Raw genomic sequence first — 16,555 nt, 5'->3', positions numbered from 1 at the left:
AGCGCAAGATGTACCAGACACCCAGATAGTTGGAGCAGCAGAGAGGTGATCAAACAGGAATAATGCGTGGGTCTTTTTTTTTTTTTTTTATATATCCACACTGACATAGTTTTAGAAATCTTGCAACTAGACACATGGATATGTTCTAGAGCACAGGTTCTCAAACTCGGTCCTCGGGGCCCCACACGGTCCATGTTTTGCAGGTCACCTGTAGACTTTTAAAATGTGACAGTTGGTGATACACAGTGCAGCTGCTGGGTGACATGGAAAACGTGAACCGTGCAGGGTCCCGAGGACCGAGTTTGAGAACCACTGTTCTAGAGGGATGTCCAGTATTCAATCGATGTTGCTATTAGGATTTTTTCAGAGGCTTAGATTTACAGATGTGTCCACTTACAAGTAACCTCCCTGCACATTAAGCAGCCCTTCTAGTCACACCATGCCAGTGCCGTGTCTCTTTATACAACAATTTCCAGGAAAAATGCAAAACACTTTAGAACACGGGTCTTCAGCCTGCAGCCCTCCAGCTGCTGTGGGGAACTACACATCCCAGCATGTCCTGCCTCAGTTTTAGCATACCTTAGTAGCAAAACTGTAGCATACTGGGATGGGATCAGTACTAAATCCCACTGGACGGGATCCCGGCGGTCGAAATACCGACGCCGGAATCCCGACCACACAATCCCGACAGGGGTGGTGAGCGGAACGCAGCCCCTTGCGGGCTCGCTTCGCTCGCCACGCTGCAGGCGCGGTGCCTCGCTACGCTCGACACACTATTATATTCTCCCTCTATGGGTGTCGTGGACACCCACGGAGGGAGAATATGTCGGGATTGTGCCGGTTGGGATTCCAGCGTCGGTATTTTGACCGCCAGGATTCCGTCCGGCGGGATCTTGACCGCCTCCCACTGGGATGTGTAGTTTCAGAGCAGCTGGAGGGCCACCCATGCTTTAGAAGAAGCCAGACTGGAGTTTTCTTACATTGATATTGACAAGCCACAATGCTTCTGGGCATGGGCACAGCTATAGTTGGTGGCACTGCTATGGTGACCAGAGGCTTAGCAGGCCTCAGACCTTCCAGTTGTCTACAAAGTTCCTGTAAAAGCCAGCTAAGCAATTTGTTCTCGCAAACTGAAAAGGAGGCTCATCAGCTCTTATACAGGTGGTGGTCTCTGTTTGTCCCTCTCAGTAAAGATCCATATTGATAGGATCCATCTCCCACATTCCCATTTTACCCACAGACATGACAAAGCTAATCAGTGAGCATGGCACCATCAGAGTGTAGGCTTGTCCTTGATAAACAGCCTTTATAAAGTGGACCAGGGTCAGGACTGAGTGCAGAGATTAGGAATGTCCCAGAAAGAGAGAGCCAAGCTGAAATTAAGATCTCCACTCAAAGTTGGAATCTTCTGCATTAGGCAGTATCCCCCTCATGTAGGGGTTGGGTGGGCTCTGTCTTCTACTCAATCATGTATACAATCACTGATTTTTTTTTTTTAATTATCTTCCAGTAAATCCTTTTCTCGTAGTCCGTAGGGGATACTGGGAATCCATTTAGTACCATGGGGTATAGACGGGTCCACTAGGGGCCATGGGCACTATAGAAGTTTGATTATGCGTGCTGGCTCCTCCCTCTATGCCCCTCCTACCAGACTCAGTCTAGGAAACTGTGCCCGAGGAGACGGACATACTTTGAGAGAAGGATATAGAAAAGGAAAGTGGTGAGAATTCAAACCAGCACAACCAGAATAAGAGGAAAGCCATGCTAACCAAACTTGCAAACAGGGACAGCAACGACTGAACCAAACAACATTACTTAATGAAGTAACAGTGCAGGAAGAACTGGTAGGTAATTAAAATCCTATTTTCTTTTACGTCCTAGGGGATACTGGGAATCCATTTAGTACCATGGGAATGTACCAAAGCTCCTAAATCAGGTGGGAGAGTGCTGAGGTTCCTGCAGAACTGATTGACCAAACTGAAGGTCCTCAGAGACCAAAGTATCAAACTTGTAAAACTTTGCAAACGTGTTCGAACCCGACCAAGTAGCTGCTCGGCAGAGTTGTAAAGCCGAGACACCCCGGGCAGCTGCCCAAGAGGAACCCACCGACCTAGTAGAGCGGGCTTGAACAGATTTCGGAATCAGCAAACCTGCCATGGAATAAGCATGCTGGATAGTGAGCCTGATCCAGCGTGCAATGGACTGCTTTCAAGCAGGACACACAATTTTATTGGGATCATAAAGAACGAACAGCAAGTCCGATTTCCTGTGACAAGCTGTTCTCTTCACATAGACCTTCAAGGCCCTTACAACATCCAAAGAATTTGAAGTAGCAGAGGCGTCCGTAACAGCCGGAAGCACAATAGGTTGGTTGATGTGAAATGCGAACACCACCTTAGGAAAAAATTGCTGACGAGTTCTGAGTTCAACTCTATCTTCATAGAAAATTAAGTAGGGGCCCTTGTGAGACAACACTCCCAGCTCCGGCACACGTCTTGCTGAAGCCAAGACCAACAGTGCGACGGTCTTCCACGTAAGGTACTTTACGTCTACCTCCTGCAATAGTCCAAACCAGTACGATTGAAGGAACTGCAGTACAAAATTGAGATCCCAAGGTGCCGTGGGAGAAACAAAGGGAGGTTGTAAGTGCAGAACACCTTTTAAGAACATCTGGACCTCAGAGAGTGAAGCCAATTGTTTCTGAAAGAAAATAGACAAGGCCGAGATCTGAACTTTAATGGAGCCTAGGCGTAGGCCCACATCCACTCCCGACTGCAGAAAAAGCAGGAAACGTCCCAGATGAAATTCCCCCGCAGAATATTGTCTGCTCTCACAACAAGAGACATATTTCTTCCAGATACGATGGTAATGTTTAGACATTACCCCCTTTCTGGCTTGGATCATAGTCGGGATGACCTTGTCAGGAATCCCTCTCCTGGCTAGAATCAACCGTTCAACTTCCATACCGTTAAACGTAGCCGTGGTAATAAACGAACGGGCCCTGCTGCAGAAGATCCTCTCGAAGAGGCAGAGGCCACGGATCTTCGATCAGCATCTCGAGAAGATCTGCATACCAGGCCCTTCATGGCCAGTCCGGAGCAATGAGAATTGTTTGAACCCTTTCCCTTTTTATTCTTTTTAGAATTCTTGGGATCAGAGGAATGGGAGGAAACAAGTACACCATCTGGTAAACCCACGGAGTTGTCAGGGCATCTACCGCTACTGCCTGTAGGTCCCTTGAGCTGGAACAATACCGCTTGAGATTCTTGTTGAGTCGAGAGGCCATCATGTCGATTTAACAGGTTAACCACCAGAACACCTCCAGGTGGAGGACCCATTCCCCTGGGTGCAGATCATGTCTGCTGAGGAAGTCTGCTTCCCAGTTTCTACTCCTAGAATGAAGATCGCCGACAACGCCACGGCGAGTTTTTCCACCCAGAGGAGAATTCTTGATGCCTCCGACATTGCAGCTCTACATTTCGTTCCGCCCTGTCGCTTTATGTACGTTACCGCCGTTTAATTGTCTGACTGGACCTGAATGGCCTGATTCTGAAGAAGAGATGAGGCCTGCAGAAGTGCGTTGTATATAACCCTGAGTTCCAGAATGTTTAATGGAAGGATGACTTCATGACTTGACCATCTTCCCTGAAACTGCAACCCCTGGGTTACTGTTCCCCAACCTCTGAGGCTTGCATCTGTGGTTAGAAGGATCCAATTCTGAATCCCGAACCTCTGACCCTCGACTAGGTGAGAAGTCTGTAGCCACCACAGGAGGGAGATCCTGACTTTTGGTGACAGACGAATCCTCTGGTGCATGTGAGTATGCGATCCGGACCCTTTGTCCAATAGATAGAGCTGGAAGGGCCTCGCATGAAACCTTTGATAATGTCGATATTATCTTAAACCATAAAGCTATACCTCTAAACACACTCTTACCATTGAGCCCCTGCGGCCGCTAGACTTAATACACACGCTACGCACTTCGTACGCTATTTGCGTACAGAGTCCCGTACGTCGTACGTACTTAGCGTACACACGCCGCGCTGGGTGTACAGAGTACGCACAGCGCGCGCACACTCTTGATAAACTTTAAACCTTATTCGTGATGCAATGCAATGTTATTCTTACACTCTAAACCTTGTGCCGAAAAGCACTGTAATGATGATACACCTTAAACCTTACGCAGCGCTGAAGGTATAAAGTACCCGCTATGCGCACACACCTTATCAATACGCTTTAAACCTTATACAGTTAAATACGCTTTAAACCCTAGCAGGGAAATGAGGACACAACACCGATATGTAGTTAACCGCTGGGTTCTAAGGCCACAGTGGATTATTTGAAAGGGATAACAGTACAAGTTATACACTACAGAGCTAACAAGATAAATCTACAACAGAATAATGGCTACAGTCAATGTACATACGTGAGAATGTTCGCTTGCGCAACCCGACCTATCCTCCGCTTATCAGGTAGAAAGCGTTCAGAGTCTTCTGACCGGCCAGGCAACAACAGGCTTTTTATACACAACTTCCATATACAATACAATGGTCACTGTAATCCTTTTGTCTATTGGACACAGAGATGCATCTCTACATTACAGGAGAGGTCATAGGTTGATTTGAAAAGGTGGGCGATGTCTTTCTCAACTGCTCTTGTGGGTGGTATCTACTGGATTCCCGCAGCATACATAATATACAGTAAATACAGTTTATATCTATATTCTACTTCTGCACATAACTATACGCAGGAACATGCAATCTTTCTCTAACCAACACCGGAATGTTACCCTTAAAATATCCTACAGCTGGATACTAGACATCACCTTATAACCTTTGTCTGTCCCTTCCTATCATGCAAAGGTGAATCCCTTAGTCCTGGAATAATTTAAACTGTTGATACTTGCTGATGTGGTGTAGGGGAACTATGTGTACAAAGTGCACTATTTGGGTTAAATATGTAATGTTCTGATAACCCTCTATGCGCTCACAAACTCCGCCGTAAATACCCATACCACGCGCATGACCGCAGGAGCGATCCTACGCAAATTGCGGATATGTGCACGCACGGCGGAATAAGTGCACGCGCAGCGGGCATGTGTATGGGGTTAGTACATGGTGTATGCATTACAATATTTTTCGACTTTGACACCTTCCATACTGAATTGCTTCGGAAGAAGCCACCATTTTTCCCAGAAGGCGTATGCAGAGATGAACTGAGATTCGGGTCGGTTTCAAGATGTCCCGAACCATCGACTGGATTACCATTGCCTTTTCCAAGGGAAGGAATACTTTCTGAGACTCTATGTCCAGTATCATTCCCAGGAACTGAAGCCTCTGCGTCGGTTCTACGTGAGATTTTGGCAGGATCAGAATCCACCCATGATCCAGAAGTAGTCTGGTTGAGAGGGCAATGCTCTTCAACAACTGTTCCCTGGATGGTGCCTTTATCAGAAGATCGTCCAAGTACGGAACTATGTTCCCTCCCTGTCTGCAAAGCAACATCATCATCTCTGCCTTCACTTTGGTGAACACCCTCGGTGCCGTGGAGAGACCAAATGGCAGGGCCTGAAACTGGTAGTGACAGTCCTGCAGTGCAAACCCTAGATAAGCCTGATGAGGCAGTCAGATCGGAATGTGAAGGTACGCATCCTTGACATCCAGAGAAGCTATGAATTCCCTCCAGACCTGAGATTACCGCTCTCAGAGACTCCATCTTGAATCTGAACACTCGTAAGAATGGGTTCAATGACTTGAGGTTCAGAATCGGTCTTACCGAACCGTCCGGTTTCGGTACTACAAACAAGCTGGAATAGTAACCCTTGTTTTGTAGATGAGGTGGAACTAGAACAATGACCTGGGCCTGTAACAGTTTTTGAATGGCGTTGTGTAAGTTTACTCTCGCCTTTTGTGAAACTGGTAAGCCTGATTTGAAGAATCTGTGAGGTGGGAGCTCCTGGAACGCCAATCTGTAGCCCTGGGATATAAGGTCTATGACCCAGGGATCCTGGCAAGATCCTGTCCAGATGTGACTGAAGAATTTTAGCCAGGCTCCCACCCTCCTGTTTTCCAGGCATCGCGGTCCACCGTCATGTGGCAATTTTTGAGGAAGCAGAGCCCGAGCCCTGTTCCAGTGAACCAGCAGTCGCTGTTTTGTGTGGTTTACCTCTAGCACCTCTGGCGGCGGTAGAAGAACCTCTGGCCTTGCCCCTAAACTTGGCAGTATGAAAGGACTGTAGATTAGGTCCTGAGTAGGCCTTCCTAGCTGGCGGAGCTGCAGAAGGTAGGTATGTGGACTTACCCGCAGTAGCTCAGGGGATCCATTTGTCGAGTTCATCTCCAAATAAGGCCTCTCCTGTGAAAGGCAGGCCTTCCACTCCTTTCCTGGAGTCCACATCAGCTGTCCACTGATGTAGCCGTAATTCTCTGGGTGCAGACACTGCCATAGCTGTAGTGCGTGCATTAGACAAACCTATTTCTTTTACAGATTCCGCCATAAAGTTTGTAGAGTTTTGTATATATTGCAGGAGCAAAACAATTTCCTTTTGAGGTAAGGTGTCTAACCCCTCAATTAAATTACCTGACCATTTAGCAATGGTTCTTCTAATCCACCCACATGCTATAGTGGGTCTCTGGGCCACCCCGGCAGCAGTATACAAAGATTTGAGTGTAGTCTCAATCTTGCGATCAGTCACATCCTTTAGGAAGGTTGCACCATGGACAGGTAATACAATTTTACATGAGAGCCTGTAGACTGACGCATCCACTATCGGTGGATTTTCCCATTTTTTTTTATCCTCAGGAGGAAAAGATGATAACAACCACCAAAATTTCTTATCTGGATTCATCCGTGGTTCTTGAAACAGGGCATTTAGTTCCTTTTACACAGGAAAAGTGGCTGAGGATTTTTTCTTAATATTAAAGTAAGATTCCTCACTCTCCTCTGTCACCTTATCAGGGATATTTAGAATTTCTCTGATAACATCTATGAGAGCCTCTACACCCTGTGACAGAGTACCCTCCCCTACTTCTGTGTCCACCTCACCTTCCTCCATTTCTGACCCTTCATTATCAGAGTCAGAATACAGGATATGGGCCAAAGTACTTTTTTGCGGACAATGGTAGAGGACTGAGATGCTGGTCTGGGTACTGAGTCCTTTTTCATAAACTCATCCATAGACTGCCTTAAGTATTGCGTCTCTTTCTCATTACGAGATAATTTTGTAGAAATGGTGGAAATCATTCCCCTAATGGAGTCCAGCCATGCTGGTTCTGCCCCAATAGCCTGAGAAGGGATACTACACTGAGTATACACTAGTGAACCCCCTGGAGCAGAGGTACACTGTGCCTTAAATGACACAAACTCTTTGCCTGACATACTGCAATAGTGACAGCACACATACCAGTTTGATTAGAGCAGTTTGACATTATATATTGCAGTTCCGAGAGGCATAGATGGAGCCAGCATTAGGAGGGCATGGTGGGTCCTGTAGTGCTATTTGGAGGCTATAGGGGTGACTCCAGGTAAGATAGCTCTCAATCTGGATATATTTTGTATGTGCCATTATCATGTGGCTGTACATTAAGCAATTATATGACCCATCTCCTATATAATAGCCCTGTGACTCTGTGTCTGCATTTCTAACGCTGGGCGCAGTCACAGATGTGGGCTAATCAGTGACGGCTGCCAATGAGGAGAAGCTCTGCCACACACCTTCTCGGCGCACATGTCCTCAGTCTTCCGACCAAGGTCTGGTGCAGAGGCATCCATCATCCCCCCGGTCCCATGCCGAAGATGTGAGGGCGGGAGGCGACTCTCCATCTGCCGCCGAGCGGCTCTCACTCCCGCTCCCCGCCTGAGCCCCGGCGCCTGTCCCCTGCCGCCTGTCACAGTGCCCTGCACCGCCGACACAGCCCTCCGTTCGGTCCTCACGGTACAGCGGGTCCCCGCTCCGGACATGATCACTGCCTGATGTGCCCAGTGCGGGCCGCTGCATGTCGGACCGCTGGCGGGGGTAGATGTCAGGCAGAGCGGCTCACGTTGCAGCGGGGACACTGCACACTACTGTGCTCCCCAGCTGCCTGGCGGGGGAAAGATGTGCGGGGGGGATATGTGCCTGGCGGGGGGGGGAGGAGTTGTGCCTGGCGGGGGGGGGGGGGAATGTGCCGGGCGAGATGTGCCTGGCGAGGGGGAGATGTGAGGAGGCAGAGCGGCTCACGCGGCAGCGGTGACACCGCACACTGCTGTGCTCCCCGGCTGCCTGGCAGGGGGAGATGTGCGGGGGGAGATGTGCCTGGCGGGGGGGGGGGGGGGGGGGAGATGTGCGGGGGGGTGATGTGCCTGGCGGGGGAGAAATGAGCGCGGGGGGGGGGGAATGTGCGGGGGGAAATGTGCCTGTGCCTGGTGGGGGGGAGATGTGTGGGGGGAGATGTGCCTGGTGGGGGGGAGATGTGAGGAGGCAAAGCGGCTCACGCGGGAGCAGGGACACCGCACACTGCTGTGCTCCCCGGCTGCCCGCCACACAGTTACCCTGACACTGAGCCCGGGTGGCCTACGGCCCTGCTGCTGCTGATGATGATGAGAGATGGGATCCTTGGGGCAGAGAGATTAGCAGTGTCACTGATAGCTGCTAAATGATTACCCTCCAACTACCTTGCTGCCAGGTACAGTACCCGCAGCGCATCCACCGTCCGCCGCACCTGCCCTGACCCTCCCCCATACGCGGTGCCTCCAGTACTCCTACCCCACCCGCAGCCCACACTCCCCTGCCCCTCCCACCACCGCAGCACCTCCCAACCCCCTACCACAGCCCCACCGCATCCACTACCCCTCCATCCACAGACACTCTCCCCCATCCGCTGACATCCCCCACAACCACCCCCAGCGCCTCCTGACCCCCTACCCCACCCCCGCAACCGCCCATCCACCACCTGCAACGCCTTCCGACCCTTCCACCATCCCCCACACGACCACCCCTCCCCCACATGTGGCGCCTCCAGACCCCCTACACCATCCACGGCCCCCACTCCTCTGCCCCTCCCTCAAACCCAGACCCTCCCAACCACAGTCCCCCCACCCCGCATCCGCCCCCCTCCACCCACATCCTCTACAGACACCCTCCCCCATCTGCCGTCAACCCCCGCAGCCGCCCCTCCCCCACCCACAGCGCCTCCTCACCCCATACCCCACCTGCAGCACCCACGCGCCCACCCATCCACCACCTGCAGTGCCTTCGGACCCTTCCACCAACCGCCCACCTGCCACTCCACCACACACCACCCCTCCCCCACACGCGGCACTTCCAGGCCTTCTACACTACCCACGCCCCCCACTCCCCTGCCCCTCCCTCATCCATAGAACCTCCCAACCGCAGACCCCCCTCCACCCACAGCATCTACAGACACCCTCCCCCACCCCCAGTCATCCCCCCGCAACCGCCCCTCCCCCATCCACAGCACCTCCTGACCACCTACCCCACCCGCGGCCCCACTGCACCCACCCCTCAACCACCCGCAGCGCCTCCGAACCCCCTCCTCCATCTGCCGCACCTGCCTCTCCCCCACACGCATAACTTCCAGACCCCCTCCCCCACCCGCAGCACACTCACCCCTCCCCCACACACGTTGCTTCGGGACCCCCTACCCCACCCTCAGCGCACTCGCCCCTTCCCCACCTTCAGCACCTCCTGACACCCTGCCCCACTACACCCGTCCCTCCACCACCTGCAGCGCCTCCCGACCCCCTCCCCCATCTGCCGCACCCCCACACCTGCCCCACCCCCATGCACGTCGCTTCCAAACCCCTTACCCCACCCGAGGCACACTCGCCCCTTCCCCACCTGCAGCGCCTCCGGAACCCCCTCCCCTATCCGCCAGATTACCGTACCTGCCCCTTCCCTACCCGCGGCACCCCCGCAGCCGCCCATCCACCACCTGCAGCGCCTTTCGACACTTCCACCATCCGCCGCACCCCCCCCCCTCCCTCACATGCGGCCCCTCCAGACCCCCTACACCAGCCATGGCCCCCTACTCCCCTCCCTCAACCACAGACCCTCCCAACCACAGCGACCCCCCGCATCCGCCCCCCGTCCACCCACAGCCTCTACAGTCACCCTCTCCTATCCGCAGTCAACCCCCGAAACTGCCCCTCCCTCACCCGCAGCACATCCTGACCCCCTACCCCACCCACTTCACCTGCCCCTCAACCACCCACACCGCAACCGGACACCCTCCCGCATCTGCCGCACCTGCCCTTCAGCCACGCGCATCGCTTCCGGACCCCCTACCCCACCCGCAGTGCACTCGCCCCTTCCCCACCCGCAGCACCTCCTGACCCCCTACCCCACCCGCGTGGCCCCACTGCACCTGCCTTTCCACCACCCGCTGCACCTCCCCACCCCCTCCCCCATCTGCTGCACCCCCACACCTGCCCCTCCCTCACGCGCTTCGCTTCCGGACCCCATACCCCACCCGCGGCGCACTCCCCCCTTCCCCACCTGCAGCGCCTCCGGAACCCCCTCCCCCATCTGCCAGATCCCCGTACCTGCCCCTCCCCTACGCGCCCCCCCCCCCCGCCCCCCCCATACCGCTTCCGGATCCCACTCCCCCGCACATCCCCACCCGCAGCGCCTCCCGACCCCCTCCCCCACCTTCTGTCCCCCCCACACCCGCTGCATTCTGTACAGTGTGCCCTGCAGGCGCTGTTCACACCGTCGCAAGGGGCTACGCCCCTTCACCATCCGACGCCCTTTCATTGTGCAATATTTAACCACTCACAAAACTAGGAATGCAGGTAATACTGCATATAATACATATATTGAACGGCGTACAGGGGTTAAGGGGGCGTAGCCCCTTACGACGGTGTGAAGAGCGCCCGTAGGGTGGGATGAAGCACCTAGTAGTGGATATAATTATTATTATGCTGTGTGTGGGTTTTTGGAGTGGTACCCCCCAGGTCTGGTGTGACCGGGCTACCCTGGGGTAGCACGCCATAATATTTATTTAGCACTTGTGTAACACTCTTATTTTTTCACTAATACTACTCTTTTGAGTATTTTACTAACACCCTTATTTTTGTATCACTTTCTAACACATAGCTCCTGCTTCTTTCTTATTAACACATATTAACACTTTAGTATTTCAATGGTGGGCTGCCCTGGGATGGTTGGGCCTGAGCCGTCTGTGTGGGGTCCACACCCTGGACTTATACTTAGTATTAGGGACCTCCAGCAATAGAGCCGCCGTGAAGTAGCCTGGAGGCTTATCATAATTTTTGCAAAATATATGTAACTAAGAGCTCTAAATTTTCTATTATATAGTGTACAGTTCTTGTTACTAACAGCCCTCAGAGTGCGTGGGAAAAATCCTTTTGTTTTTCTTGTCTAGAGTAACCCCCTCCCGCAGCACCTGAAGAATGTTACCAGTTTGATTAGAACAGTTTGCCATTATATATTGCAGCATGCACAAAGGAAAAGGTTAAAAGCACAATTAACCCACAAAGAGCCCTTCCAGAGAGACACAGAGAGAGTATGGAACCAGCGCACGGCGCCCTTATCGCTAATGCCAAGCTTAGCCGGTTCGCAGACTAAGTACCTAGATTAGGGAATTAGGGGCTAATTCAGACCTGATCGCTGCTGTGCGTGTTCGAATCACCCCCATAGTACACTAGAAACCGCTGCCCCCTGCTATAACCCCCTGGTACCGCTAAGGTAAACTGGAGGCTTTCCAGAGGAGCTGCGCATCCCTGTCAGTCAGTGGGGTATATTTACTAAGGTCCCGATTTTGACCGAGATGCCGTTTTTTCATCAAAGTGTCATCTCGGTAATTTACTAAGCAATAATCACGGCAGTGATGAGGGCATTCGTAATTTTTTGGAAGTCCAACAAAAAAAATACAAATGAATACACCATCGGTCAAAACGTGGCTGTTTAAGTATGAATCTCGGTAATTTACTAAGAAGTGCAAAGCAAAAAACAAACAAACAAACACTGCCGTGAAAAATTACAACTCGTAAAAAAGTGCTAAAAAAAAACAGACCTGCTTTTTTAATCCGTGATTGTATAGGCATGCAGGGATCCATGAGATCCGTGCATGTATATCAGTGGGAAGGGGTGGGAAAGTGATTATTTTCTTACAAAAAATTGCGTGGGGTCCCCCCTCCTAAGCATAACCAGCCTCGGGCTCTTTGAGCCGATCCTGGTTGCAGAAATATGGGGAAAAAAATGACAGGGGTTCCCCCATATTTAAGCAACCAGCATCGGGCTCTGCGCCTGGTCCTGGTTCCAAAAATACGGGGGACAAAAAGAGTAGGGGTCCCCCGTATTTTTAAAACCAGCACCGGGCTCCACTAGCTGGACAGATAATGCCACAGCCGGGGGTCACTTTTATATAGTGCCCTGCGGCCGTGGCATCAAAAATCCAACTAGTCACCCCTGGCCGGGGTACCCTGGGGGAGTGGGGACCCCTTCAATCAAGGGGTCCCCCCCCCCCAGCCACCCAAGGGCCACGGGTGAAGCCCGAGGCTGTCCCCCCCCATCCAATGGGCTGCGGATGGGGAGGCTGATAGCCTTTTGTGATAATGAAAAGATATTGTTTTTAGTAGCTCAGCAAGCCTCCCCCGCATGCTGGTACTTGGAGAACTACTTGGAACTAGGACCAGGCGCAGAGCCCGATGCTGGTTGCTTAAATATGGGGGAACCCCTGTCATTTTTTCCCCCATATTTCTGCAACCAGGATCGGCTCAAAGAGCCCGAGGCTGGTTATGCTTAGGAGGGGGGACCCCACGCAATTTATTTTTTGATTTTACACTGTTTAATTTAAAAAAAATTTAATAAATAAACCCCAGCACGGATCACACAGATCCGGCCGAGATTCATTTTTAAAAAGTCGGCAGTGTTTTGCTAATCACTGCCGTTAAAAAAAAAAAAAAAAACACGAATGACATCGACATCGGAACAAAAGAAAAACCCGAATACGACAGCTTAGTAAATTAGGCGTAATAAATTCAAAAAGTTGCAGTTTTACACTTTCGATGTCATTCGTGATTGAACTTTGACCTGAAACGGGAAAATACGAATGTTAGTAAATTTACCCCAGTGTCTGTGTCAGTTGCAGTAGGGAAAATGGCGCTGGTGAGCTGCTGGATCCACTCATAGTGAAGCCTCGCCCCTTCAATGGCACGCGGTCTTCCTGCTCTTCTTTATACTGGCTTATGTGTCTGTGTGCATAAAATGGAGACATTCCCCATTTATGGCTGTAGTGCCAGTCTGGCTACTGTGTACACTACAAGGTACTTAGTCAGGAGACTCAGTCCGCCGCGTGTAGAAGCCGTGGGTCTCCATACCCTCATACTGCCATAATTGCCGGCAGGGGTGTATCTTCCTATTTGCCAGGATGGCACTCGCCAGGGGCGCCAGCCAAGGAGGGGCGCCGTCCAGAGGTGCCACCCGCGGGAAGTAGGTAGATTCACTATTAGAGGCAGCAGCTATCCCCCCACCCCCGTGTAGTTCCTCACCAGCAGGGATGCCCAGTAATGATCACGGTATGCAGCAACGGCTGCTGGGGAGTGTAGTTTATGTAGAGTTTCTTGTCTGTATTGTGGTGTGGTGCTGGACCACGGCGCCAATTACAGTGGTGGCTGCTGCTGCTGCATTCTTTGATCATTAATGGACATCCCTGCTGAACTACACGGGGTTGGGGGGATAGCTGTCGCCTCTAAATGTGAATCTACCTAAAAGTGCTGACTTTAATAGTAAAATCAACATGGGGCATATATGTGTCTGGCACTGTGGGGGCATACGTGTGTCTGGCCCTTTGGGGGCATTTGAGTGTCCGGCACTGTGGGGGCATTTGAGTATCCAGCACTGTGGGGGCACACAAGTGTCTGGCACTGTAGGTGCATACGATTGTCTGGCTTGGTGGGGGCATGTGTATCTGGCAATGTGGGCATATTTGTATCTGGCACTGTGGGGGCATATGTGTATCTGGCACTATACTCTGAGGCATTATGTGTATCTGGCACTGCACTACCGGGGTCATTATGTGTAACTGGCACTACACTGGGGGACATTATGTGCATCTGACACTATACTTGGGACATTATGTGTAATGAGAACTACTGTGGGTATTGTGTGTAAGGCTGCTAATTATGTGTGTGCGCATGTGTAGGCGGTGTGCTTATATATTTATAGTTTGATATCATAATACAAAATTGTGAAGCCACGCCCACTTTCCCAGGAGCATGCACGCCTTCTCATATATATATACAGTATATATATATATATATATATATATATATATGGGCACTACTGTGTGGCATAATGTGTATAAGGGGTACTACTGTGTAGCATAACGTGAATAATGTACATTACTGTGCTGTGTAATGTGAGTAAGGCACACAACTGTGGTGTAATTTGAATTGGGGTACAATTGAGTGGCCACGCCCCTTTTTTGGCACACGTGCCTTCCCTATTTCAAATATGGGGGGGGGGCACCAGTCCTTTACTTTGCCAGGAGTGCTCGGACACCTAAATACACCCCTGATTGCCGGTGACCTGCTAACCGGGACACCAGCTTAGTACTCACCACTCTTCATTCTTCTGGCTCTTTTAGGGGTGGCGGCGTGCTGCGGGAATATACGCTCGCCGTGGTGGGGCTTGCGAATAGTTCCCTCAGGAGCTAGCATCCTGTCAGTGGGGAACGGGACCATTAACCCTAGGTGGGGTTGGGCCATTCTCCTCCTAAGTCCCACGAAGTAGGCAGGCTGGTGTCATCCAGTCCTGCCTGAAAATAAAAAACTTTAAAAAGAAATGTAGAAAACTCTTCAGGAGCTTCCGGAGAAGTGACCGGCTTCTCCGGGCACATTATCTAAACAGAGTCTGGTAGGAGGGGCATAGAGGGAGGAGCCAGCACACACAATCAAACTTCTATATTGCCCATGGCTCCTAGTTGACCCGTCTATACCCCATGGTACTAAATGGATTCCCAGTTTTCCCTAGGACGTAAGAGAAAAAGCCTCTTGAATAGAAAAAATAAAATGCAATGTGTATTAAACATGAAATAAACTATGATGCATGCCAATTATAGTTTCAAAAAGATGGCGGCGAGCCTCCTGTGCCGGCAGGAGGCTTCATTAATTTAAGCGATCAAGCAAAAATTGCGGTGCGATTACAATTTCTGCTTAGTCGTGGGGGAAGGGGGGGGGGGGGTTCGGCAGTCAGCATGCTGGGCAGCCAACAGCATGCGATCACAAGTATGAGAATACTTACTTAATTAGGTCCTCTATACGGATGGAGATATATTTATATATATATACTAGGTGATTCATCGCACCCTAGGGGCACTCTTCAGACCGTCATAAAGGGCTACGCCGCCCGGGCACGGGCAAGACTGTGGATGGGGGCCGGTGACTGTATATGCTGCGGCCTACGGCGGGTGAGGGGACAGGAGGTAGGAGGTGTTGCGCTTGGTGTAGTGGGTGTGGGTGTCAGGGGGATGGGGAGGGTGTCCGAAGGTGCCATGGGTGGGGGAGGTCCACATAGGGTGGGTGAGTGGATGGGGGAGGGTATTGGGGGTGTGGTGTGTGCAGGGTGAAGGAGTGAGGTAGGCGGATGGGGAATGTTGTGTTGAGGTGCAGGGGGTGGTGTATTTGTGGAAGGTGGGTGCCAGGTATGGGGCTAGCTTGGTTGGGGGATGGGCCTTGTGGGGTGTGGTGGGTATTGCACAGGCGGGTGCGTTGTCGTTGCGAGTGGGGTTCGTTGTCCGGTGGAGTTGTGGGTGTGCAAGGGCTATGTTCATTGCTGTGGTGTGAGGGTTAGGGGTTCATGTGGCGTTGGGTGGGGGGTTTGCACGGATGGGGAAGGGGTTTTGTGTGTGCAGGGGGCAGGGGAGGGTGCGTGCCTGTTGTGGTTGGGTGGAGTGTTCCTGCGTGTGAAGGAGAAGAGGGTGCGGTGGTGGGGTGGGTGGTGGAGGCTCATGGTGTGGCTGATGTGGGAGGTGCGCTTCACGTCTTTGTGACGATAGCATATGCGGGTACTGGTGTGTGCTAACTCCCTCCCTGCTGCCGTGAGATAATGAGTCGACTGCAGAGGGAGGGAGCTCCAGCTCTGCAACAATGTGTCTGGAGCATTGTCCTGCCCTGTCCCAGTTCCGCTGCACTTGGTCTGTCCCTTGTGAAGGGCAGCATGACTCCACACTGTGTGCCTGCGTCAGGTGATTTGAATCCGGATCAGGCGCTCATGTCCCCAGCCCTGTGGTCTGGCTGTCAGCCGCCTGGCATAGTACTGGGCAGCAGGCGGTGAAGCACATGTTCAGTGGGACGGTTCACGGACCACACACTCACCAATCCTCACTGCTGCAATGACGGAGCTCCCTCGTACTGCAACCTTGGGTCGCACCATGCTCCTCTCTGCCGCTCAGCATGACCCCCCCACTGTCTGTATGCGGCAGGTGATGATATGGGGGTGCATGAGGGAGGGTTCCCCTGCGTGGGGTGTGGGTGTAAGGCTCAAAGCATGGCGTCTAATGGGGAGAGGTGCGGCAGGCATCCACCTTCTGCT

Source organism: Pseudophryne corroboree, chromosome 10 (assembly GCF_028390025.1).
Source record: "Pseudophryne corroboree isolate aPseCor3 chromosome 10, aPseCor3.hap2, whole genome shotgun sequence".
Lineage (NCBI taxonomy): Eukaryota > Metazoa > Chordata > Amphibia > Anura > Myobatrachidae > Pseudophryne > Pseudophryne corroboree.
The sequence above is the reverse complement of the archived record's forward strand: the minus strand, read 5'-3'. Positions refer to the sequence as shown.